Genomic DNA, 27,552 nt, shown 5'->3' with positions numbered 1-27,552 from the left:
CAAATGAATCTGTGAAACTTGGGTAGAAAAATATGTTAAACAATGGTGGTTGCATAAAAAACTAAAAAAAGAATTACCATGTGATCCAGCATTTCAATCCAGCATTTCCGTTCCAAAAGAACTGAAAGTAAATTCTTTTTTTTGAGAAACAGAGAGTGTGTGTGTGGGGGGGGGGTGGCGGGGAGAGGGAGAGAGTGAATCTTAGGCAGGCTCCATGCCCAGTGTGGAGCCTGATGCGGGGCTTGATCTCATGACCCTGAGATCATGATCTGAGCCAAAATCAAGTGTTGGATGCTTAATGAACTGAGCTACCCAGGCACCCCAAAAGTAAATTCTTGAAGAGATATTTGTACACCCATGTTTGCAGCAGTATTATTCCCAATAATCAGAAGGTGGAAGCAACTCAAGCGTCAACTTGTGTTGGATGGATAAACAAACGTGGAATATCCATATAATGGAATATTACTCAGCCTTAAAAAGGAAGGAAGTTCTGACACATGCTACAACATGGATGAGTCTTGACAACATGTTGCTAAGTGAAATAAGCCAGTCATAAAAAGACAATACTGTATGATTCCATTTATGTGAAGTACCCAGAGTAGTCAAATTCATAGCAATAGAAAATAGAATGGTGGTTGCCAGGGGCTAGGGGAGGGGAGAATGGAGTGTTATTTAAGGGGTGAGAGTTTCAGTTTTGCAAGATGAAAAGAGTTCTGGAGACTAGTTGAACAACAAAGTGAATATACTTAACACCACTAAACTGTACAATGAAAAATGGCTAAGATGGTATTTACTGAATTTTTTAAAAAAGTACATTCAACAGTCATCTTTGCAGTAGAACTTGTCAGAACCTTTAAATGCTAATCTGCATTGGGAATCCCCAAGAGGGGCATATAGCAAGCAGCTTTGCCCAGCTTATCTGGCCATGCAACCCATTTTTCACTGAGTATCTCGCGGGACCAGCGCGCTTCAGAACATATTTCAGGAAATGAGCCACCAAACTGGAAACTGCCAGAAAATAGGAAATCCTACTTTTTTATATTTACATCAAGGAAGGAAGGATTCCAGAGCACAAGGCCAGATTTTCAAAACAGTTCTAACTTGCTATCATCCTCTGGCTGAGGAGAGCTGGGCTCTATCTTCAACTGTGTCACTTATTAGCCACATGGTCTCAGTCTCAAACAAGTCACTACTTTTATCCCCTCTGATGTGTGAGAATAATACCAGCTCAACCTACCTTACTGGCTTGTGGTGAAATCTAATGGAAAAACATACGTGAAAGAACCTGAAAAGTACCAAGTGCTATTTAAAATGTAAGATAATTATTAAGTACTTATGCTTATTAAAGTGCAAACAGATAACTTAAGGCAGCATGAAGAGCTCAGAATATCCATGGGCACCATACAGGTACTAATAAGCATAGAGATGAAGGAGAAGGGAAAAAGGAAGAATGGTGGATGGAGCACTTGCAGTGCAGCAAACAGAGAGACTGGGAGTGAGAAAACATAGGTTCAAAAGCTGATTTTATTGCTGTCTGACCTTGGACAGGTCATTTAACCTCCCTGACTCTCAGCTTGCCCAGCTCGCAAATAAGGTGGCTGGAGATCATGTCGGGTCCTTCCAGCTATGAAACTATCAAATACTGAGAGAGATGCGCCATGGCACCTGCACACCTCCCTTATCAGACACTTAGGCCCGCCCTTGCCTCATGCTAGGACACAGAGATGAGCAGACCATGGGCTGTACTCCTTGGTGAGTGAGAGGGGGCTGCCGGCCTACAGACCAGCAGGGGAAGATGAGATGGCGCATGTGGGGGATGCCACAGATTTATTTGCTTTGTACTATTCTCCTAGTCCCTTGCCCCCATGCTTTTTTTTTTTTTTTTTTTTTTAAGTGTTTCCAAAGTATCTTTACTGCAGTACTGACTCAATTGAGCTAGATGGTGGGGAAAAGTTGCTAAATGAACAGAAGGACAGACTTCCACAGAAGTAAGGCTGCCCAGACCTGGGGACCCATCTTCCTGCCGGGTTTAGTGACTATTCACAGAAAACATGAGGCGCCCAAACACTGCCTATCAGCAGACTGATCATCTGTCCTAGGCACCCTCTTGGAGGGGCAGAGTTGTTGGCAGTGCGGGAAGATGGGAGAGGAGTGGCTGGATAGGGACAAGCAAGGAGGTCGGGGAAAGAAAGTCTCTGGGGAAATGGGAGGAGGTGAGCCGGCCCCCACAGTGAAGGAGCTGGTGGTTTTTAACCTCCTGTGTGCCATGACAGAAAACCCCTGAAGGTGTTCAAGAGGGTAGAAGGCAAGGTGAAAGTGTGCCTGTGAGGCAGGCCACACACAGGGAAGACTGGGTCCCAAATGAGGGGTGGGATGGAGGGAATTTGGGGACGGGAGGCTGGACCATTTAAAGGACAGATGTTTGAGGCTTGCACTAGAGCAGTGATGAAAAACCACAGAAGGGGTGAAAGCAGTGGGAAGAACCTGCATGGAGTAAGACAGCACGCTTGTTCCAGCTTTTGGGGAGACAGGGCAGAGGGAGAAGCTGGTGACCACCTGTAAGGACTGAAGAAATGACGAGATGAGCTGGAAATCAGTAGTGGTGGAAAAGGATCTCTGTTTCTGTCACATTTAGACTGAACTAACTGGTAATGGAGACTTTTGAGTAAAAATGTCCTATGGAGAAAAGGCATAAATGAAAATGAATTTACAGACATGGGACGGGAGAGCCTAAACATGGGACTGTGCAAAACAGAAGGGGCTATTTGTACAATTTGCATTTAGATCAAGGATTCACATCTTTGGGTCCATGAAGAGGCATTCAGGAAGTCAGACCATAGACCTCCTGAGGTAGCATACCCTATGTGTGTTTCTGTGTATGTGTGCACACGTTTTTCTTGATGGAGGATTTCCCTAGCTTTCGTCTGGTCCTCTAAAAGACCCCCATCCAGTGGTTTAGTTGGTATTAAGATTCTCAATATTTGATGGAAAATTTCTCTCTTATCTGCTTGATAAATCTACCATGTCAGAGCACATTAAGAATACGGTGTTAAAACTGCACTTATTACCAAATTTAAGAACCAAGGAATAGTCACTCTCCTATCATCTTATCAAAATTAAGGTCCATTATAACACTCCAAAGACTATTGACACTGGCAACCATATTTAAATATCTTAAATTAAAAATGTTAAAAGTGTATTTAGAATTTTGCAAGTGCAGTTTCCTTGCAAAAGGTTTACTATGGGGGCACTTGGGTGGCTCAGTCATTAGGCGTCTGCCTTAGGCTCAGGTCATGATCCTGGGGTCCTGGGATCGAGCCCTGCATCGGGCTCCCTGCTCAGCGGGAAGCCTGCTTCTCCCTCTCCCACTCCCCCTGCTTGTGTTCCCTCTCTCGCTGTGTCTCTCTCTGCCCAATAAATAAATAAAATCTTTAAAAAAAAAAAAGTTTTACTATGTATGGTATTTTAATATAAAAGTACCTGGATCTATTAATATTCACAGCTAGATTCAAAGACTTGCCAAAAAGTTACTACTACTTTTAATAGTCATGACCCCTTTTCTCCCAAAAGGATGTTATCAAGTACACTGTGCAGTAATGACTATAAATACATGACACGCCTGTTACTATAAATAAATATTGCACATTCTCCCAACCCATTTAATTACCATTCACCCAAAGCAGTGCAATTAAGAAACTGTCTGTTGAATTCTGAAAATGGGAAAAGCCCTCGTGTCTCTCTTAGGTAGTTTTACAATGCTAACAATAGACTTAATGAAGCCTTTTAAAACAAGGATGATTACATTAAAATGACCGGGGCATGTAAAAATTCATTACATAGACCCTCCTGCTGTCTGGTGGATTAAATGCCTCATCACACCCTAGAGAGAAGAACAAAGAATAAAGAAAAATCACAACTTTCTGAGTGAACATCTTATGTGAGATTTAATTTGGCCCCATAAATCACTCAGGACTTCACTCTATACCCCAAGTGCAAAGGAGGTATGCCTGGTATCAGATAAATTGTGAAACGGCCCTAGCAGTGCTGCATGGCTTGTTGAATACAAAGTGACATTACAATCCACATCTTGATGAAGCTAAACAATTATGCAAGTTGATATAGCTTTTCCCCTTGAGAAATGATAAGGGCTACAAAAACCAAGTCCACTCCCTGGAGAACTGTCTGGGACCATTAGCACCCATTACCCTTAAGTGCCTGCAGAGATTGCACCAATTGATAGTTTTGTTACATTTATTTCCAAGTGTTTTATGTTTTTCTGTTGCTGTTATACATAGAATTGTTTCTTAGCTTCATTTTCCATCTATTAGCTGCTAATATATAGAAATACAATTGATTTCTGCATATTGACTTCGTATCCTATGACTTTAAAGTTCATTTATTAGTTCTTTCTGGAAGTGGTTTTATACATTCCTTAGGATTTGTCTATGTAAACAGTCATGTCACCTGCAAGTAGATAAAACTGCACTTCTTCCCATCCAGTCTATATGCCCTTCATTTCTTGTTCTTGCTCAATTCTCCTTCTTAAAGGGCTACAGCAGCTTGTTTCACCAGCGAGGAACCTCCTGCCACTGCATTCCAGTTGTCCTCGTGCCATCTTTGACCTTCGTAGGACCAAGAAGACCATGCCATGGGGAACTGTGGCCTTAGCAGAAAGATCTTGATCCCACCAAGCCATCCACGGAAGACAGGGTGCCTGATTCAGAGACTCAAACTTAAAGGAACAAGAATTTATAGTTGATTTCCTATAGTTTAATTATTTGTACCTCTCAAGATGCTGACATGTAGAAGAAGAAGAAGAAGAAAGAAGAAAGAAGGAGAAGAAGAAAGAAAATAGCCAAAGGAATTATAGAATTTTTGGACTTTGGACCCAGAAGGTCCTTCGAGATTAAACCTCTCCTATTATAACAAAAGTGAGGCTCAGCACGTCCAGTGACTTGTACAAAGCCAGCTGGAGGCAGAGGGAGAGTCTGCTATTCTAAACAGGACATGAACTGGGAGTGCATGGACCTGGATTCTAGCCTTGAGTAGGTCAGGAATGTACTGTCTTCAGACTGTAAGTCTACGAGTCTAGGGGAGATCTCAGATACTCTGAGTACTGGTCCAAGTAGATGGGATGACTCGGGCCCTGTGAATATGGGCATCTTTCTTTGGGCCTTTGCTAAGGATGTACCCTAAACCAGGGCAAGACAACATTTTCCAGTACCTGGCCCATCTGTAGCTGGCTATTACTCTTAAGAAATGAGTTTTCAGGGTGCCTGGCTGGCTCAGGCAGCAGAGCATGTGACTCTTGATCTCAGGGTTGTGAGTTCAAGCCCCAGGTTGGGTGTAGGGATTACTTAAAAATAAAATATTTTAAAAAGAAAAGGAAAAAGAAATGAGTTTTCCTCTCCTTGCCTGAATAAACTTACCCTGAAATAAGTTAAAAACTAGGATCTCTTTGAGCATCTCTGGCCCTGTTTACACCAACTGCTGAACATGATCATCTCCTATCATCGGGAAGCTTGGTTAACATCTTAGGGCTCACACACAGCCCCTGGGGATCCTGCTAAATCTTCTCTTACATATTATTTGTATTTGTCTCTTAGAAGAACTTGACAGAGCCAAGAAAATCACCAGTCTGTTTAGCAAGCATATAACATGTTCTCTCCTTGCTAGCCAAGGGATGTTAAGATGTCCTCAAATAAGCAAACATGTTTCTGTCAATCCCATATATATATGTTTGAACAGCTGAAATTCTCGAACTTTTAGGAAGTCCAGTTCCTCAAATTTCCCCTCCTGTCACATAAGGCCAAACATTCTTACTCACCAATCACTTCTCTAAAATAACCATCAGTTGTCACTGCTACAACAGAAGTTCTAAGAGGTCAAAAGTGTTTACTGACATCAGAGTGAGGCCCCAACTGGACAAAATAGAAACCAAATAATAAAAGAGCATCATGGCTGTTGGGTGTGTACCGGGCAACGCCTGTTTCACAAGAGAAGGGGAAGCTGCGGAGGATAGGAACCACCATACTAGCTACTTGCACCAGGAGCGGGGTGCTTTCGAATATCACCTCATTTGACTAGCAACAACCCTATGGGGGTTCCTGACCAGCTCCTGAGGAAGCTGGTTAAGTAGCTTGCCCAAGGTCAAACAGCTGGTTAATGGTAGAGTGGCAATTTGAGTCCAGATTAATCTCTTTTAAGTCCAGCCTTTTAATTAATTTTATTATAAAAGTAATACAACCACATTAACAAACACTGAGACAAAAATCCCTATAATCTCATAACCCAAATACAACTGTTAGCATTTTAGTATAATTTTTGTAGGCTTTTCCTACGCATGCGTTATGCTTTGCAAAATTACGATCATGTTCCACAATTTGGTATCCTGCTTTTTTCTACTTAACAAACTAAACATTTGCCTAACTTATTTAATAATTTTTCTAATCTTTTTTTTTTTTTAAAGATTTTATTTATTTGACAGAGAGACACACAGCGAGAGAGGGAACACATGGAGGGGGAGTGGGAGAGGGAGAAGCAGGCTTCCTGCCGAGCAGGGAGCCCCATGCGGGGCTCGACCCCAGGACCCTGGGATCATGACCTGAGCTGAAGGCAGACGCTTAACCACTGAGCCACCCAGGTGCCCCTAATCATTTATTTTTTTTTAATCATTTAAATTAATATATTCTAAGAGTAGACATGTCCTAGTTTACATAATGAGACCTCAAACCATGGAACACTGAGGTTCTTTTCAGTTTTGGGGGCAAAGCCTGGTGTTATCTTGAGTATGCCATGCTGCCTTCCCAAACATGTACTGTCACCATTGAAAGCTTCAAATAGACAATACCAATCAACAGATGATAAGAAAAAAAAACTATGATGAAAATATTTTAAAAATGCCACCATCCCTGAGCTCTTAGGCCTAGAATCAAATAAATCCGATGAATGCTATTAATGAAGGGTCACCCAAAAATAACAAGTTCAAAAAGGCTGCACTTCTGAGACTCCAGACAGCATGTGCTGTGAATGGTTCAGTGCTCTACTTTCAGTCTCCTAGGAATGCCAACAAAAGAAGTTATCCTCACTAAAATCTAGATTTGGAAGAATGGAAATTCTTTGAAAAGAAAACAAATCCTATCCGCTTTATGTGTCAGAGTGATCAGAACTTACAAATGAGGCCAAAAATGCTCACGCAGGACTGTGTCATACTTCAGTTAATTTGCTATTCAAAATGCCATGCGCCCATTTTTCTCAGGTCAAGTGACCGGGCAACAGCAGAGCAGCTCTGAGTTTTTTGCAAATAACCCTATGATGTAAAAGAGTCAGCAATATCGAACCCTGTGTGAGTTTACTGAATTTATAAAGTATAAAGAATGGCTGTCAGAAAAATCTCCTACATTTGGAGGAGAGTAATATCCAAAATATCTGTGCCTCTGTGTCTGTTCTGAAAACTTTATTAGAATCCATGCCACCATCCATGTGATGTGGAAATAGCACACTTAAATGCCTGGAAGCATCTATCTGCTCCCCAGATAGAGCACTAAAGATTCCTGCTGATCAGGGAGAATGGAGTAAAAGCAGGGAGAACTGGGGAATTCATTCCTACTGAGATGGAATATGCCACTTACTGACAACTCGGCCATAGCCCATGTGAGATAACCTTTCACCCTATGCACAGTGCCTGTTTAAAACCCGTATCTTTTTCTTCATATCCCCAGCTCTCTCTACTCCACACTTTGATGGGGAGTGGTACTTCATCAGACCCTAATGATATCCTTTTCCTCTCCAGTGTTTAGCCAATCCTGCACTTTGGACTTCCCCTTCTCTTAAAAGCTAGTATGTTTACTCATGGGAATGTCAAATGAAATGTCCAAATATAACCACTTTAGAAAACAATCTGGTATTATCCAGTAAACCTGAAGATACACATACTCTAAGTCCCCAAAATTTTTCTCTTAGGCACCTGTCCTAAGAGCTTGTTTGCAGCAGGATGCACATACAAGAATGTTCACAGCAGTATTGTTTAAAATGGCACAAAACTGGCAATGACCCAAATGTCCATTGAGAAGAGACTGGATAAATTGTGGTATGTTCACACAATACAAGACCATATAGCGGTGGAGATAAGTGAATTTCATGTATGTCATTTCATGCATCAACAGGGATGAATCTTAAAAAGAAACGACTGATTGAAAAAAAGCAAATGGTACAAGAATACTATATAAACATATAGTATTTTTGTTTGCTCATGGCAAACAAAACTTAGTAATAGATTACATAAAAAAGCCATAGGGAAACATACTTCCACAGACAAGCCAGGAAACAAACACAAAATTATTCAGCAGTGGTACCAGGAGAGAGGAGTATGGCCAGGGAGGAACACATAAGGACTCCCAAAGTACTGGTGATATTCTAGTTCTTATGTTGCAGAATGGTACAGGGGGTTATATTTCCTACCCTCTTTTTCCCTCCACTCTCCTCTCTGTGTATGTATATATGTATATAACTGACGCATACGCACACTTCTTTGTAGGAATATATATATCCCTTTGTAGACATCCTCATACTCGTCATCATTTTTCCATGTCACTCTGAGCTCTGGACCTGTCTCCCTTAGCCCCTCCTTCCCAGCATTCTGACCCATGTGGAGCCCTCAGCTCAGACCTTTGTCTTAGACTTGAGTGCTTTCTCTGTCCAACGCCCTCCTCCAAACATGATGACCACTGAAGACCCGACATGACGTCCTTTATTCTCTATACAGACTCACGTGGAGCATTTATCCAGGCCACCACTGATGGGAAGGTAAACTTTGCGGGGAGGTCTCATTCAGAAGGTGGTACCAGCTGCACTGCAAGGGGACCTGAAATGCCACTCAGAGTGCAACGGCTGTTTGCTGAATTATACCAAGTTGCTGCAGGCAGCAACGTTAGCCTGATCTCCCAACCTGACCCAACCACAGGGTGTCCTGTGCTCCTGAGAAGCTTGTCAAGTTTGCTCTATTGCATTACTGCTGCCTGGCCTGACTTCCCAAACCACCCTTTCTTTCTTCCTACAAAATAATCTTAATTCCACCCATCTCCCAGACACCCAGGCTCCAAACTTATTCTTCAACTTCTTTTTTTTTAAGATTTTATTTATTTATTTGAGAGATAGCAAGAGAGAGCATGAGCAGGGAGGAGAGGGAGAAGCAGGCTCCCTGCTGAGCAAAGAGCTCGATGAGGGGCTTGATCCCAGGGCTCGGGGATCATGACCTGGGCTGAAGGCAGACGCTTAACCGACTGGTCCACCCAGGTGCCTCAATTCTTCATCTTTTTACCTCTCTCTCTCTTTTTTTAGATTTTATTTATTTATTTGACAGAGAGAGAGAGAGCACAAACAGGGGAGTAGCAGAGGGACAGGGAGAAACAGACTCCCCAATGAGCAAGTAGCCCAATGTGGGGCTCGATCCCAGGACCCCGGGATCACGACCCGAGCTGAAGGCAGATGGTTAACCAACTGAGCCACCCAGGTGCCCCCTTTTTACCTCTTTTAAGGATAAACTCTGAGATTACTTTTCTGCTCTAACCTCAGTTAGGCTCCCTCAGGAGTCCCTGATTTTGGTACCACAGCCTTAATTTAGACAAAATAAGAATTCTTATTGAATTTGTTCTATTTCAGTAACGTTTAGTCTAAAAGCTTTTCTTATCTCCTACTCAAAAATTAAAATTGATAAAGAAATTATTTCAAAACAAAATGAATTTGGCAAAGTTTTTTCATTGGGTTTTCTCTCCTATTTAGTAGACTACTTGTAGAAAAAATACATAAGCTGCAACCACTGTCCTAGAGATCTGAGTTTAGGGAATTTGATTTTCTTCAAAAATGTTTCATACCATCTGCGTGTAACATAAGAAAAGCACAACACATCTCCATTTTTACTTTCATGGGCCAATTTTCATTTGATCATACACATTAAGTGAAGAATAAATATGAAAAAAGATCATGAAAAAAAGGAAAGGTTTATGCAAAGAGGTGGTAGGATACCGCAAAGCAAACCCTACATGAGCACAATGCTGTTACAGTCAGGGGGCTGAGCTAAGTGCGCAACTCAATAGAGAATGCTGAATTCAACAAGAAACAGAGGAACTGAAAGGCAGGTCTGAACTACCAAGCCAGCAAAGGCGATTCCAAAGTGAGAGGTAATAACCTGACTTAGACCTGATTGTGGGAAAGAAAAACAAGAAAAAGGAGGACCTCTGGAGAAAAGCCTCAGAGTTGGCCAATTCCTTTAATTTGGGGGAAGAGAGCTCTCAACAATCATGGAGCTGGGGCATACATGATGTAAGAGAAAACTCAAAACTCCGTCATTCACCACACAAATTTGAGCAATGGATATTTATGGGTTAAAGCAGCAGGTGAAATGGTGGTTGACTAAATTTACATGCCAACAAGCCTACAGCATGCAGCGATTTGGGCTCTTCCCTTAAGAAGAAAATACAAAACAATTTCTAAATTCCAACAGAGAGCAAATGCTTTTTATCACACTCTATGGTATTTACCCAAAGGATCTGAAAACTTATGTCTACACAAAAACCTCTACAGAGACGTTTATAATGGCTTTATTCACAATTGCCAAAATTTGGAAGCAGCCAAAATGTTCTTCAGGAGGTGAATGGATAAATAAAATGTGGTACATCCAGACAACGGAATATTATTCAGTGCTTAAAAAGAAATGAGCTATCAAGCTATGAAAACACATGGAGAAAACTTAAATGCATATAACTAAGTGAAAGAAGCCAATCCGAAAATGCTACATAGTGTATGATTCCAAATACATGACATCCTGTAGAAGACCAAACCATAGAGACAGTAAAAGAAAAAAAATTTTTTTTTTTTTACTGTCTCTATGGTTTGGTCTTCTACAGTATGTTAATTTTGCTATGAACTGCTCTAAAAAATAAAGTCTATTAAAAAAAAACTTAAAAAAAAAAAAAGAAATCAAACAAGTGCTTTTCCCCGCCCTGATACATCTTCCTTCACGGGCTCTGAAATTGTTTCTGAAGCTTTTCACTTTTTCCTTCAAAACACATTACATGACATCTTGTTGTTGGTGTATTTACTACCTAGAAAACATGGAAGCCTAATTATATTTTCCTCTAAGCCACTGTAAAAATAGAATAATAATAAAGTTACATGATTGGCTAGTAGCCAGTATTTACATTAATAAATATAAGCGAATATGAGAAAATACAGTACATATTATGGTAACTGTCAACATTTTTTTTTCTTCCAGTTCATGGGTTATACATGAAAAAAGCGCTCCTGACATTTTGCCAGTGAGGCCTCTCCCATTCTTTTTTTTTTTTTTTAAAGATTTTATTTATTTATTTTGACAGAGAGAGACACAGCGAGAGAGGGAACACAAGCAGGGGGAGTGGGAGAGGGAGAAGCAGGCTTCCCGCGGAGCAGGGAGCCCGATGCGGGGCTCGATCCCAGGACCCTGGGATCATGACCTGAGCCGAAGGCAGACGCTTGACAACTGAGCCACCCAGGTGCCCCAGGCCTCTCCCATTCTTAAAACTTCACTGTGGATCACTGTGAGGACTTCCAAACTTCGTGAGTAGGTTTTAGAAGTTATTTCATTTTTAATACCCACGGGCTGCTCAAACTTTTAACCCCATTATCAAATTTACTTTTTTGCAATAAGCATCACCTTGACACACGGGTCAAGCTCTCTGGTAAAGGAAAAAAAGTTTTTCCCCTTATTTGATAACCGTGTAATAGGCAAAATGACAGTTACTTTGTTTTTTAAACTACTGCTTCCCATACCACCAGTTTAGGACTACTTTTCAGAATACTCTTCCAAAGATGAACAAAATCTCCCACCACACATACACACACACACACACACACACACGCACGCACGCACACACGTTCTGTTTGTTTTAAATTACTATGGCATTAAGTCTTGATGAAGAGCAACAGAAAAAATAACGTCGTGGAAAGGAACCTCCCCTCCCAGGCCATTCTTCTAGCCCAAGTATGGATCTGCTCCCTGTCACACTTAGAAGTTATCTAATCCTTGGCCAGTACTGCCCAAAGAAAGAGCGGACAAGAAACAGAAGTTGCGAACTCCTATCTGGGATCCTCCTGTATCATTTCCCCAGCTCCTTGCACAACTCCTCAGACACTCACCACCACTGCAATTTTTCATCTGACTCTCTGCTTCCCCCACAGCCAACATGACACAGCTCTTTGGCGGCACACAGGACCTCCTCACGCCCCTGAGGCCCACACACTCTTTCCACTACATCACGCTGCCTCGTGACTGACCCTGAAACCATCTCACTTGGTCCTGGCAGTCTTATTTGGAAGGACTATGCAAATGAATGAATTGCTGTTTTACCCCCTTCTTCTGTTAACGTAAATGATCCACACAGCATCTCACTTCCTTTCCTTCACTTTACACGCTGACTACATTTAGTATGGCACATTTCACAACTTAAGGAACACCCCTACATCTTCCAAGAAGCGGCCTTACGCACCCAACGGTGAGGTCGGCTCTTCACAGACCACGTGTAATAGGCAAAGGAGGAGGTCTTTAGTAATGGTGAACCCCAGAAACAAAGATTAGGACTCCACATCTGAATATGGGCTTCCAGTCTCACCTTAAAAATCACCCATGGCTAACACCCACAAGTGTGTTACAGGAAGTGGGGCTCAGGATCGAAACCCACGGACATCAGTGAGAACAACCGGGGGACCTCTACCCTCACAGCAGTGACTAACTCAAGCATGCTACCAGCTCTCCCTTCCTGGGGCACTGCCTCATCTCAGGGTATTTTCACAGGACAAGCAGAATGGTACGTTATAGACACAGAGCGCCTGGATCTGTCACTCAAAGCATAGCTATGAGAGATGGGAAACCCTGGGCCAAGTGACAGTTCAGTCTGAAAGCCTGAGAGGTGATGAGCAACCATACCTAGGGGTGTGAACATCACAGAGGAACAACACTGACCTGGAGGGAGGTCCTTGCACAGTGGGACTTTGTAGGTTCATCCCTGGTAAGGTTTTCATCAAGATGTGCTTAGGGATATCACAAATAATTCACAACTGAGGGGATAGTCAATTAATTAGAGGAAAGAATAGAGATTTTAAAACATTTCAGCCGGCTGGAAGGACTTCCAGAACTGACCAAAAAAGAACCCAAAGAATTAACAAAAATAAAACCATGCTTTTAAAGGTAAAAAATCAATTGTGTATATATAGAAGGGGGTCATCACCTACCCTACACCCTCCAATCTGCTCAGCTAGGACAACTCAGCCCTGTTCACAAATTCTGCCACGTGACCCTGACCCCAGGCTCTGAATGGATGAGGCCCCAGGTCACTGTTACATAGACACACATCAGTGTTGTGACTCTGACTTCAGACCAGGGGCTTCCTCTCACTCTCTGGACTCAAGCTCCTATCTTGGGCCCTCCCATTTTGGCAGTTGACTCTAACTCATCATTCAGGACTCATCTCTTTTCATCAGCTTCCTGTCTGAGTCTTGTCCCCCCACATCAGTGCTCCTCCTATCTGCCCCTTGGCATGCTCAGCCAGACAATTCTGCTGCCAACATCTGTCCATCTAGACTGCCACCTACGGAGGACTTTCTCCAGTTCTAGGCTTCACCAATTTGCCCTAACTGCCTCTTGTTTACTGTCTGCTGCTGGTACCATCCCCATGAGCGTACCCCAGCTCGCGGATACATCTGTTCCCTGGATCCCTGTCTGGACTCTACTCTGGGTCCCAAGCTGATCACATCCTGCTACTGACAGAAACCCGGCTCTTCTATCTGGCAGGGGCAAAGGAGATAGGTTTAAAGCAATTCATATTTTAAAGTCTTAAGGATTTGTACTGAACCCAAGTTCAATGCAAGCCAAAAGTGTGACAGGATGGCTAAATGGAGATGTGACCTCCATTCCCCTAAGTGTAGCACATAATGATGCAGAAAACATGTGCATCTCACAAGACCTAACAATTCCAGGAGTAGAGTCCTTACCCTGTACTGGGCAAGCCATCTCAGAAGTATTGTTCATGTCTGAGTGCTGTGTTCTTAAAGAGACAATGACATCAAGGGAACGCATCCAGGGGGATGTAATCAGAATGGCAAAATTCCCGGTATCAGGTAATGTAAGAATATTTGTAAGAACAGGGCTGTTGGCCAAGGAAAGGGGGATTTGCAGGGATGGAGTTCTCAGGTACTAAAGAGCTGTCACATGAAGGATGACATGGAGACTTACATGACGAGAGACAACCTGGACACACACAGGGACGCAGTGGAAGAGGTGGGCTGAAGCAGTGAGTGCTAGTCCCCATCTCTGCTCCTGACTCAGCTGACCCTGCATCTCTGACCTCAGTTTCCCCCTAAGACTGGGAGACTATGATTTTGAAGGTCCCTCCCTGCTCTCAGAGCCCACGATTCCTCATCCTCACATTAACCCCAATCTAAGAAAGAAGATAGGCATGGCCTTGCCTGTTCTGTGGCCTGGGAGACCAGGTGGGTTCTTAGGTCTCCCAAGGGCCCCTTGTAGAAAAATCACTCACTAGAGTAATGTGTGAAACCAGTGGTCATAAGCTTTTGTTTCAGGAAATGAAAAATGTGGAAATTCACAAAAGAGAAGGTGTGGGAGGCAGAAAAATGTCCACCCCCTCCCCAAGATATTCACTTCCTAATCCCTGCAATCTCTGACTGTCACCTCATACAGAATGGAATGATAGGGTCTAATAAAGTTAAGGATCTCGGGAGGAGGAGCTTATGCTGGATTATCTGGCGGGTTCTGAAAGCCATCACAGGCATCCTTACAAGACGGATGCACAGGAGGTCTGACAGACACACACAAAGGAAAGAAGAGAATTTGAAGGCAAAGGCAGAGGCTGGGGTGACATGGCCACAAGTCAAAGGAAGGCCTGTAGCCACCAGGAGCTGAAAGGCAAGCAACAGGTTTCCCCCAATGCCTCTGAAGGGGATGCATTCCTGACATCCTGCTGTGGACTCTGACCTCCAAAACCGTGAGAGCAGAAATCTGTTGTTTTCAGCCGTCAAGTGTGCGGTCGCTTGCCATGGCAGCCACAGCAAACTAATACGAAGATTTTCTGCTTAAACTTTTGTGTAGCCCAAAAGCGGGCAGTAATAACCCTCGTTAGGGGAAAACCTTGAATTTTTATGTATTTTTAGGTCTCTTCCCCATACACACAGCAGCTCAGAACAAGTGCAGGTCTGCTTTTAAAAGTGTTTCAGGGCAGTGACAGAAGTATCTTCTAAGCTATTCTTTACACATATTTTCCTAATAATCTCTCCTTCACAGGTGATTTCAGCAGACAATAAATCTAGGCAAGGCAGACGACCGAGTGATTCCAACCTCTCCCCAGCAGGCCTGGCTGCAGTGGAAGAAATTATGCAGCAACTCACGGCTACAGGAGAAAGCCTGCAGAGTAGGTGGGAGCTTGTCTTGATTCTCCATTGTGACGTGGGCTGCGTTTCTCCCCACTCTCTTCTGGCAGCATCCAGCTCTCTCCCTGTAGAATGATGAATGCTACCAAGAGGAGGACAATGAGATGATCCCGAGCCCAGGAGTAGGCCTCCCCAGACTCCCACTCCTGCAGAATGCCATTCTGGGAAGTCACTCTCACTCTGTCACCCCCAAGGGACCACCTGGTAGGACCAGGTCAGGTTCAAAGAGATGGTTCCCCTTTAAGTTTCTAATTTCTCTTTGATAAAAACATCATTACAGTTTTTAAAGCCACAAATAAGGGTGAAAGTCTTAAATTCAGGGAAGAGAAAATGAAAGATGTGTATAAAATTATCAGTTAAATTGCATGAGGCTGATGATGGATCATTTGTCTTCTGCTCTTTTGAGCTTCAGTACAAGAGAACAATCCACCGTAGAGTGGAAACAGAGGGTACTCCAAGTCTGAGAGCTACTTTTGGATCTTGTCATTTCCTAGATGTAAGTCCTTGGGCAAACCATTTCACTTCTGTCGGGCTTCATTTCCCTCACATGTAAAACAGGGCTACTGAGTAAGATAGCCTGTGGCCTAGGACAGTGATTAGCCCACAGGCGTTTGTTAGTGTTCGAGGAACAAATGAATTATGTGTTCAGCATCCAAGACTAGACAATTCACCCCTAATTTTCCAACTCTTCCCTTGGATCAGCCTGGATCATAAATTTTGTTATCTGTAGCTCTTCCAATGGTCATCAATATCTGCCTGAGTTTATAATGTCTAGGAAGAGGTACTTTTATCTTAGAAATTCGAATTGGCAGAAGGGATGTTTTTTCTTCTCCAGCAGCACTTAGGTTTATAACGCAGAGATTTATATAAAAGAAAGTTGGTCAGTTATTATGGGTGATGTATAATAACTGTTTTTGGTGCAGGACTAAAACTGTTCGTTCTTCAACCTAAAGCAGAACTGTATGCAAGTTCTTCCCTCCCAAACAATCCCCTCCCACTCAAACCATTCCCTGGTCACCAGGAAAGCAGGCTGTAGGAAGCCCAGCCTTTACTCAGTGATAGGGAGGCTGGTCTTTCCCCATGTCCAATCTCCAAGAGAATGCGTCAATCTATGTGGAGGCTGGGGCAGGGCATGGAGAATGGGAGACAAGTGGGCATCCTATAAGCCCTGCGGCTGACAGCCCTAAGCATGTGGACCAGAGAAGGCCTAAGGAGCAGTCCCATCTGCACACCAGGGCTGCCTTCTCCATTCCCCACACCCACCTAGAGAGCCCTCCATTCCATTCAGGAAGCAATGGCTTCTACATTATGGGTGTTCTTCCCTCTTGCTTTTCACACCTCCTTATAGCAACCAGCATACACAGGGAAATGCTACACCCTGACACTGCCCCTTGCCCCCATACACACACACATTCTCACTGGAGACACATCCTCATGCCTTTGGACTCCCCATATAAGCACTGCTGACCTTCTGACCCCTGGAAATCCTATTCTCCCTACTAAAGAAAAATCTTACATGAATTAATTTTTCCACCTCTCAACCAGCTATGTAGGAATCCCATATACATGGCTTTAAAGCTTGGTTCCAGATGCAATCTCAAATTTTGAACCAATTGTTTAGAACCACATTTTTTTTTTTTTTCAACAAAAACTATTAGCCCCACAATAAGAAACTAGGATATTGTTATCGCTTCTCTTGGGACTTATTAAAACAAAAGAAATTGGGCGCCTGGGTGGCTCAGTTGGTTAAGCGACTGCCTTCGGCTCAGGTCATGATCCTGGAGTCCTGGGATCGAGTCCCACATCGGGCTCCCTGCTCAGCAGGGAGTCTGCTTCTCCCTCTGACCCTCCCCCCTCTCATGCTCTCTCTATCTCATTCTCTCTCTCAAATAAATAAATAAAATCTTTTAAAAAAAAACAAAAAAAAAGAAATTGAAAAATGGAGCAACTTCTACGTACATTCTACATTTACGGATGAACACATTTTAAGGAATTCACTGGGAAAAAGGAAACATTCTAAAGCATTCTCTTTACTCTTCTTTCGAATGACAATTTTTATTTGGGGTGGCCTCTGTATCTATCAAACAGTAGTATCTATGGCCGTATTTGTGGCCTAAAGGCAGCTATCCAAACCCTGCAAACAGAATAGCAATACAGGGATTCTTGTTCTCACTGAAACTACAAAAATGATGGATCTCTTTCAAAGCAAGTGCCAAATACTTTCAATCATGCTAGACAAAGGCCATGCAGGATACATGAAAATCATTTAGGATACATGGAAATCAAACCTCTCTCCTTAGCCCTTTGAAAGTCATTATGACCAAAGTAGATGTTATTTTAAGCAAATCCATTTAAATCATGATTTAAATCACCAAATAGGATAACCCAATTTAATCAGTTTTATTTTTTAAAAAGTACATTTTTGTCCTTCTGACATGCCTAATTACATATTCTTTAAAATTCAGTTGAGTATGGGTTTTACTTTTAGAAGATACACTGTATATATTTAAATCAGTGATTTACGTAAACCATACTCAGAAGTGTATCCCTTAATAATTCAAGAAGATTCTGTGAAAAAAACAAAACAAAGCAGTATTGCTGTCTCCCTTGTGCTCTTACCGCTCCTCCCTCTTTTATCCTTAGACTTTCTTTGCAATAATCTATTCATTTGTCTGCTTGAAACTTTGTACTTTTGAAGAGGAAGTCAAGGAGTGATTGTCTTATCTCCATGTAATGCTATTAACTAGCATGGTTTCCACAGATAAAACCTATAGATGGAGAAGAAAACCATGATTTCTGGAGTATACAGAAAGATTTTTTACTTTGCCACCTACCAAAGTGGCTTTCATGGACTCTCATTACCCCCTAATTTGGTCATGTGCCAGTCACTCATGCCTGTGGTCAACATTTTAAGAAGGCATTCTAGAAGTCAGGCACTAGGCTTAGCACGTGTAAGGATTCAGATCTGACAAAGCTTACAGTTCAAGAGGGAACAGATACTAGATGGTTATTGAACAAATAACTATACAACAATGATAGCTTTGAAGAAGTGCATGGTGGCAGGGCAACCCCATCCAGATTGCGGGGGAGTGTCAAAGAAGACCTCTCTAGAAAGTAACATTGCCTTTTTATTACTCGTAATACTTTTTAGAAAGAGGTCACACAAATATATTGTCCCAAATATTGTATCAATTTCAAGGTAAGGTAGGGTATGAGAAAGAGAAGGCTCTAGACCAAGACAGAATTAGAATCCTTGCTATTACTGTAGTGCCTCAAGCAAGGGACATGGTTCCCTCCCAAAATTGTTGTAATGGTCAAGTGTGACACACAGAAAGCACTCAGTATAAGCTCAATAAACTATAGATAATAATTAATTACAGGATTTAGTTGATTTATCTTTGAGCTTTCACATGTCGAGATACGGCTAATTTTCCATTCATAGTTCTATCTTTACAAAAATGTTCGACTAAAAGAGAAAACTCAAAAATCCATTTAGAAAAAAACACACCATGACTTCTGTAATTTTTCTTCACTTGGGTTGGCCAGCAGGTATCATTTAATTATACAATGGAGGCACACCCTATTCTAGATTCTTCTTGGCAGATATATAAATACAGGCGAAAAGAACAATTTATACATCTGTGCTCAACAGCCTTCTATCAGCATTAGAAAAAATTTTGGAATTGGAGCTTTTGAATTAGAACTTTTAAAATAGTAAACTCCCTTAGGGTGGTTAAGTGTTTTCCAGGTCATTAACTATGTGACCGAGAGGGTGCGGCAGGCAGAGTCCTCTGCAGGCAGCTCAAATTCACGCAGCCCAAGAAGCATTTCCCACCACCTTTTTAGCTTCTCTTATTCTGAATTTCCCTCAGTACTTACAAATACCCAACCCACATGACAGGGTCAGTCACAGTATTCATTCCCTCATTAGATACTCATTGCAGCCAGTGTTGTACCTGAGGGTACGTACAACAGACAAGGCTGCGCCTGCGAGGACCTCCCAGCCTCTGGTGGGCCTTATTAAGCATCCTTCAGACTCGTGGCCAACAGCCCTTTGTCCTTTTTGGTACAAAGCCCAAGTCAGAAAATTAAGAAATATGTGCGGTTTATGTTTTTAAGTTAAAAAATGAAGAATTTTACTTGATCCTGGAAAATGGACCATGTTACTGATGAGAAAAATGAGGCCTGCACAGGAGAAAAGATTTGCCTGAGGTCTTAGAGCAAGTGAACAGCAGAGCTGAAGCAAGACTCTAATTCATTCCATTCAGGGCTTCACACCCCATTTACTGAGCCCTCTTGTCTGCCTGGCATTGGGTTGTACTGAGAACACAATTAACAGACCCGCCTCCTCCATAAACTGGACCTCCCCCTTTCATGGTTGTAGGATTCACCTCTCACAAGGCAGGGCAAGCCCTGCAACCTGGAACAGCTCCAGGCATTTCCTAACCCGTCTGGCTGGTCCGGCTATTCTGCGCTACACCATCCCAAGGTGGCTCCTGGCACCCAAAGGCTCTTCTAGCCTGCTCTGGGGCCAGCCTGGCCCATGAGGGCTGCAGTGATGACCCCCACCTCCCATAGGGAGTACCTTTGCCAGCCCCTGGCTTCCACACCCAAAACCTAAGCACACCGGGATTTCGAAAAGGCTCCCCTCCAATCTAGCCCTGACTAGAGCCTGAGTCACCTTGGTTTGCATGAGCTGAAAAGGCCATGACTGAAAGTAGATCACAGGCCATTCTGCAGAAGCTAGGGGGTTGCATGGGACAAAGGTCAGGGGTTGCTCATAATTGTTCTAGAAGGAGGTTTCAGACGAGATCGGGCGCGTTCAGGGTGGGATGGCCGTAGACTAGAAGGAGGTTTCAGATAGTAACTTAAAGGTACACCAACTGCATAAGAATGGCTCTAGGTTCAGGGAGAAGAACCTGTCTTACACACAAATTCAAAATGGGAAATAACCCCAAGTCATTCTTAGATGATGAAGTGGAGCCCCTGATTGGCCAGGGAAAGGAGGATTGTAACTCTGAACTGCTAAAAAATTACCCCCAAGGCAATGTGATTGGACAGTGGAGACTGGGGCAGAAGAGGATCCCACGGTGGCTAGTGAGACTCACTTAAGGCCAACCTTTCATGGGAACCCAAGACACCTGGGAGACGAGCGAAGTACAAGCAGAGAAGACTCAGCAAACTTTACAGAAGCAAGAAAATATGTGGTTCCTTCACACATCCCCTCCGTCAGGGAGCTTTTCTGGACAGTCCAGCCTCAGTCTGAGCTTCTAGAGCCCCTTCTGCACACTTCTATCACATTGTATAATCATTGCCTGTGTACTTGTCGGTCAAATTCATTTTTGTCTCAACAGATTCCAGCATGGTGCTTAACACGCAGTGTGCCTCAAAAAAACGTTCAGTGAATGCAAGAATGACCTGTGACACAGTGACTACAATTCGAAGGTATAACTAGGGCAGAGGTAAGCAGTAATCATCTCAGAGTAGAGAAAAAACAAAAATGGATGGACTTCCTTGACCAGTCTGAAGACAGAGTGCTACCCACCCCTCAGCAGCCCCTGAGGGCTCATCAGTCACAGGACCGCTGTCCCATTCTATTTCTGGGGTAAGGAGACACATCATATAGCTAAAAAATATGTTCCCATAATTATCAAAACCGAGTGTTACAACTAAGAGAAGGGGAAAATGGTAGATTCACCTAAGTGAGGGAAGACTTTCTATTCATGTACCAGCTCCCTCTCCAACTCAACCTCTCTCCTAGAAACCTACAGACTCAGAGTCACAATCCCAAGTTCAAAGTGGACCAAGTCCTGGGTCCCAATGGGACACCCTTTCTAATTCACAAGGCATGTGCTCTCAGTGCAAAACTTGTCAACTTACTTTTTCCACGTCTAGATCAGCATCCTGCTTCTTCAAAAAACTGTAGAAGAAAAAAAATAGACATCAAAAAAGAACTGAACACTCTGCCTATAAACCTCCCACAAAGTACCACCAAAGAATTTCCATTTGCTGCAGAAAATCAACTTGCCCACAACTTTTTTCTCGTTCATACAATTGTTGCTAAGTCACAGTTGCCACAAACACCTGCCTGCAACTGCAAAGACCTGGCCGACATGAGATTTTGAGTTTCTGGAGTCAGGAAAGATAAAGATGGAGGTCTTACACACACACACACACACACACACACACACACACACACACACACACACATCTTCTGAGTGCCTACAAGTCATCCATAGTTGGGACACATTAAAAAAATGAGTCTTCCAAGGTCTTATTCAACTCACCTCTTGGCTTAGATCTTCCCTTAGCCCCCAACCCATATGTGCCCCACTTCCTGTCTAACTGTGGGTGGGCTTCGCTGTCAAAACAGCCTCCTTGGGATGGCCCCTCTTTCCCATCAGCTGGAGTTCCCCTCTCCGGGAGGTGTGCCAACCCACCAGCCTGCACCAACTTGTCCACGGAACTCGAGCCCCAGGATTACCTTAGAACCTTGTGCCAACCCCCTGGCAGAGCGGAGTGCTGATTCTGTGGCACCCCTGCCCATTTCACATTAATCTTTAAAGTGCCAGGAGCAGGATGGCAGATTTCCAGTTTGCTCATGCACTCTGCCTACAACCTGCTAATATTATGGTACCTCATTTATTATTTGCAATTTTAGCTATTTGAACAAAGCTTCAGTTTTAATAAGATGTCTAAAGAGAATAAAAATGGCTGAATGGAATTATGTTGACAACGTTAGGGAAGAGAGTAAAAGGTCTGAGGAATGTGAATAAAAAAGCAGAAACCATTTTTCTTATCTTAGTGGAGACTCACACTTCTTTTCATTATGATTCTTAGCATCCTGGTCCATAGTTTAAAATACTGCCATCATAAATTACTATCCCCATCAAAACCATCCCCACACACACAAAAGAATTTTTGCACTGTTCGAAAGGGTGCATAATTAACAGTAACATCTTTGTTTTGTTTAATCAAAGATGACTCAGAATGAAGGAAAGAAGAAAATGACCATGGGGAAGAGAATTAGAAACTCATATATTGTCTTCTGCAGATGCGTATTCAAAACATGAACTGACTGCAGACATGCACGAGAACCAGCATGAGGCTGGAGAGAGAGAACTTGCTAATGAGCATGCCACTCCAGCCAGTACCTTAGCAACCCACATCACCCCATCGCTTTCTGGCTTCTGACATGCCGTCCCGTCCTAACAGAGGAGATGCCACCAGGCCATATAGGCCTTTTCTTCTGGCTAACCCACTGGGGATGCAGACAATGCCGAGCTGGACGAAATGGGAATCCCCATTGTCAAAAATTTTTAACTAGCCTCCCTAAAACCAGCAAAGAGAAATTTAGTACCATGAAAACTTCACCAGGGAGGGGCGCCTGCGTGGCACAGTTGGTTAAGCCACTGACTCTTGGTTTTGGCACAGGTTATGATCTCAGGGTCATGAGTTCGAGCCCTGCCTCAGGCTCCATACTCAGCGCAGAGTCTGCTTAAGTTTCTCTCTCTCCCTCTCCCTCTGCCCCTCCCTGCCTCTAAACTAACTAACTAAATCTAAAAAAAAAAAAAAAAAAAGTTTCACCAAAGGGAACATATATACAGTGGAAGTCTGACTTCCACTTGAACACCTTCATTCTGATTTCCAGAATGGAATTTTCTATTTGCAAGGTGAAAGATCCCTTCATCTGCCACAGAAAGAGCACTTGGAGAATCACTACCCTTTTCCAAAGCAGTAAGGAAACTCAACCTCTCTCATACAGATAACACAAGTGCAACTGCATGGGATGCCCAGTTCAACAACAGGCTCTTGAAGAATGAGCCTTAGCTCCACAGCACTTTAGCAACTGGTAGCAAAAGGAAAACTGAAAAGCTGTTTGGAGCTGCTGGCTCACTACTGCAAAAGGAATATTACCCATCCATACATATATGCAGCTTCATCCAATTTCTTTTTCAGGCTTACAAAACAGATGGAGTTAATTAACAAAGACAATACATATATGCATCATCCTGCAGCCATAAACCAGAAGGATGCCACAGCTTTAGCTTCAAAGACTCCCAGCAAGCACAGCCCGAGATATTTTTAGGCATCGGCTCCATTGTTTCAAAGAGGATATGGTTTGGTGAAATAAAATTGCCAAGAAGTAAAATTCATAGGACAGCCCTGTCTAGTGTGAAGAGTGGCATTTGTTTTTAAAACCAGGTATATCTGTCTTAACTAAAGGGTGTGTTTCTGAAAAGTTGAGAATAAATAAATGTCGTCATCAAATGTTTAAGTGAAATAGAAGTACCTTTTATTTGGGACGCCTGGGTGGCACAGTTGGTTGAACGTCCAACTCTTGGTTTTGGCTCGGGTTGTGATCTCAGGGTCATGAGACTTCTTTCAGCCCTGTCCCCCCCGCCCCTCCCCCCCCGTACCTCCTCCTCGTGTGCAAGTGCGTGCACATGCTCTCTCTCAAATAAGTAAATCTTAAAAAAAAAAAAAGAAGTACCTTTTATTTGTCTTACATTTAAAAAATCATTCTTTAAAAACTGACCAATTATCCCATTTAATTTTTATTCTAAATCTAAATTTTTGGAATCTTCAAGTTTTAAGTTTCCAAGGCTTAAGGCAAGATAGACCTCTCCTTCCCCATGCGTGTGTTTTTGTACAGACACAGATATGCATATGTAGATACTTTCAATAGTTGACTCTGTATTCAATTGTGGGCTTGTGGGCATTAGGGCATTTTCCATGCTTTTATTCTTCCTGCTGAAGTAGTGCTAATGTTTTGTTTGAGAAACATGACTGAAGTGACCCAGATTCCCCAGTGGAAAAGGCTGATCCATGAGTGTTGCAAATGTGTGACTGCCTGCAGGAATGGAAGCCAGAGGATAAGGCCCTGGCCAAAAATGAGCTACTCCCAACTATTTAGATCAGATCAAATCCTCTATCTTTGGGAGAATACATAGAGATCTTTGCTTTTAGAGAAAACTCTAAAGATAAAACTCAGAAGCCTTCAGCTGTGAGTCCTCTGTTGATGCAGCCACCCCGTAGCCCCAGGGCGCTCCTATTCCAGCCGCCAGGGGACATCTCCCACGGCACCCACCACAGGCACCTGACCACAGGGCGGAGGAACAAACAGACACGGTCAGCGGGGCGTCAGCCACATGTTCAGAGAACGGCAAGAGGCTTGGCAGGACTACAGGGCAGAGAGGGAGGTGAGAGGACGGTGGTAGGCTGGTGGGAGAAAGGTGGGAAACTGAGGCAGAGGCCAGCTAAGGAGTCAGTCAGTTAGAGGCACACTTGTGTGGCTACCAGTGTCTTTTCTACTCGCCTCTATCCCAGGAAGGGGCAGAAAAACAGATATAGCCCCCAGCAGATTCCTGGCACCGGACCAAGCATCATCACTCCAATCTCACCACCCTGCTGGGTCAGGATAGTTTTCTCCTAATTCGCTGTCGCTGCCGGGGCCCAGGACAAAATCACCTTTTCACTCCTGTTTTCCTTTGGTCCCACTTCTGTGCAGAACCAGACTTCCTCTCCTTGGTGTTCTCACAGCACTTCCCGCAGTACCTGTTTCATGGTCTCCCGGGCTCGGATGCCAGCTCGTGTAGGGCTGGGGCCGTGCTGAGCACGACAGGGGCTTGTGTCAGCTCTGCTGATGGAGGGGTGAAGGGGGACGAGGGGCGGTGACAGAGTGACTAATGAAGAACTGACCGACAGGGATGAAGGAAACGAAGCTGCGCTGACTCAAGCTGCGAGTACGGTAGGGGGTGTGCTGGGGGGGGGCTGGAGGAGACAAATCCAGGGTGTGCCCACGTACCACACACAGCTTATAGATCACCAGAAGATGACCTTTCTTTCCATTTAGTCCTGTGTCTTTAGCTATAAATAAGTGACAAAGATCCAATCTGGAGATTCTGCTGTTATTTTTTAACATTAGCCAGTGTTTCCTTTTTACTTAAGAATGTGACTGAGAAACTGAGGTTCAATACATGAGAGTCATAATCACAACTCCCATTTAAAGAAAGAGATGTAAGGGATATGACAAATCCAAGATTTAAATCCTGGTTCTCGTTTTTGTTTGATTATTTTAAGAAAAGGAAGATTGAGAGAGAAATGAAATATACTTTTCTCTTGCCACAGAATCTTCTCTATTTCCAATTCAACCCTCTTCACTTCTTGAAAAAGATTTAAAATATTCATCAACCTGCCAAAAAACATCTGCATGTTACTAGACATGTCTGTTCACATCTGAATGGCGGCTTTCTGCTCCAACGATCACAGCTCTATTCAATCAAAACTAAAGTGTGAACCTCAGGACTGTACATGGTGTGATGTCAGTGGCGATGAGGATAAAATGGCCATTGGACAGCAACTTCCACATCAAGTGTGTCAACAGGGGCACTGTTCCTTCAGTTATTAACTTAGGATCCAAGGCACAAAAAAGACCAGGCAGGGCCAGACTCTGCCACAATTCCAAAGAAAGCTGAGACACATACAGAGCGTACACAGAAGCTCCTCAATGCTCCCTGGTGAAGGGGCGGCCCCTGGCTCCCTGCCTGAAGCCTGGGAACAGGCCCACTCTCTCAGTGGGCTTCCTGAGGCCTCCACAGCTGCACAAAGACACGCGGCACAGTGTTTGGGACCATCCACGCTCAAGGTCACCACAGTCTCCTGTGTGCCTAACAACTGGGGCAGGCCCCAGAGACAGGAGCCAGCTCAGACAAGGCCCTTTGTTGTGGGGTATTCCTCATTGCCTGGTTTCCCCATGAAAAAATTTATTTTCCTTTAGCCATTCACTCTGGCCCCAGACTAGCTCATTCTCCTGTGTCCTCCTCCACACATGAACCTTCTAACAAGGTTCAAGATGGCAGCAATCACAACCTCTTCTCCCATCTTACCCATTCCCCCCAACCAGCCCCCTGCCAAAGGTGCAGAGACAGGTCCATGTTCACAACGGTGAAGGGCACAGGGCCTTGGTAACAAGTCGAGACTCCTGAAGGAGTTTGAAGGAAAGGGTCTAGTCTGGGATAGGACCACAAAGGTTGTTGGGGATTGCCTTTGAGGATTCTAGGTTGGGAAGACATGATGGGGCTCTGCCAATGTCCTATATCCTATGTCTTATATCTCCTTATTTCTTCTATCTAAACATTTATTTACTTCATTGAAAAGGTAATCTATGTTCACTGAAAATCTGGAACCCCTGTTATGATGCTGGAGCTTTCCCCTTCTGACCAGTTTTTCTATGCTTATGTAACTGTTAACCTCTAGTACAGCACCTCCATCTTGCATGTCACAACTGACAGCTCATACAACTTACCTCTGATAGAGGCAAATGGGGAGATACCCCAATATGAACAATGTACCTAGTACAATTAATGGCAGGGTCTATTTCGAGTAGCAAGGTGCATCACCTAATGCTGCCTCTTACCACTGACCTATGAATTAGTCTCTAAAACACAGAATTTTGGTCCACAGCGAGGGAGGAAGCAGTTGGACCCCGCTCTATCCCTAGTTCTGCTATTTATTTGTTCTGAGACTGGGTGAGGGAAGGGGTGCAGGAGGGGTCACATACTACATAGCCCACAGGGCCAGGCAGGTAACACAAGTGAATGAAGCAGGTGAGGTGGGGCTGGAGGGAGCTCTTCCCATCCCAGGAGGACAGCTGTAGCACTGCTGAGGCAGGCTGCCATCATGGGTCTTCTTTTCAAAAGAAATGGAAAATCTCAGTTTTTATACAAAACTGCCCGATTCTAAAATGTTAGTTTAATTTTTTAAAAATGCATCATGTGGCCTAATAAAATATAATTATCGAGGGTATAATCCAGCCCATGGACTGGTTGGCTATCTTTTTGAGTCATAAGATCTAGCCCTTGGTTTCTCTTAATATTAAATAGGAAATTGGCTGCTATCTGCCCCTTGGGGTTATTTAAGAGCACAGAGGGGGTTTTTATTATCATGTAACAAAATAATCCAAGCACATTCAGATGCACAAAGCAGAGTAACATGATCCCTTGCGTTTATATAAATGTATTAACTATGAGGCTTCGTGTTTTTTAGAATTATTTGAAATGTATAATTACACAT

The 27,552-nt window shown here is 43.4% G+C and overlaps 1 protein-coding gene across 5 annotated transcripts in view; it reads right to left on the bottom strand.

Annotated features, from left to right (window-relative positions):
* FYN (FYN proto-oncogene, Src family tyrosine kinase) overlaps positions 1-27,552 on the bottom strand; it is a 210,910-nt gene that overhangs the window by 161,830 nt on the left and 21,528 nt on the right. For 4 of the 5 annotated variants that reach the window (XM_032408048.1, XM_032408045.1, XM_032408044.1 and 1 more), the window contains exon 2: positions 21,358-21,397. The exons of the other annotated variant lie outside the window; for it this stretch is intronic. The gene's annotated coding sequence lies outside the window, so the exon portion shown is untranslated. The remainder of the gene's footprint in view (positions 1-21,357; positions 21,398-27,552) is intronic. 5 annotated transcript variants of the gene reach the window in all.

Source organism: Phoca vitulina, unplaced genomic scaffold (genome assembly GCF_004348235.1).
Source record: "Phoca vitulina isolate PV1807 unplaced genomic scaffold, GSC_HSeal_1.0 scaffold9, whole genome shotgun sequence".
Taxonomy (NCBI): domain Eukaryota; kingdom Metazoa; phylum Chordata; class Mammalia; order Carnivora; family Phocidae; genus Phoca; species Phoca vitulina.
The sequence above is the reverse complement of the archived record's forward strand: the minus strand, read 5'-3'. Positions and strand labels throughout refer to the sequence as shown.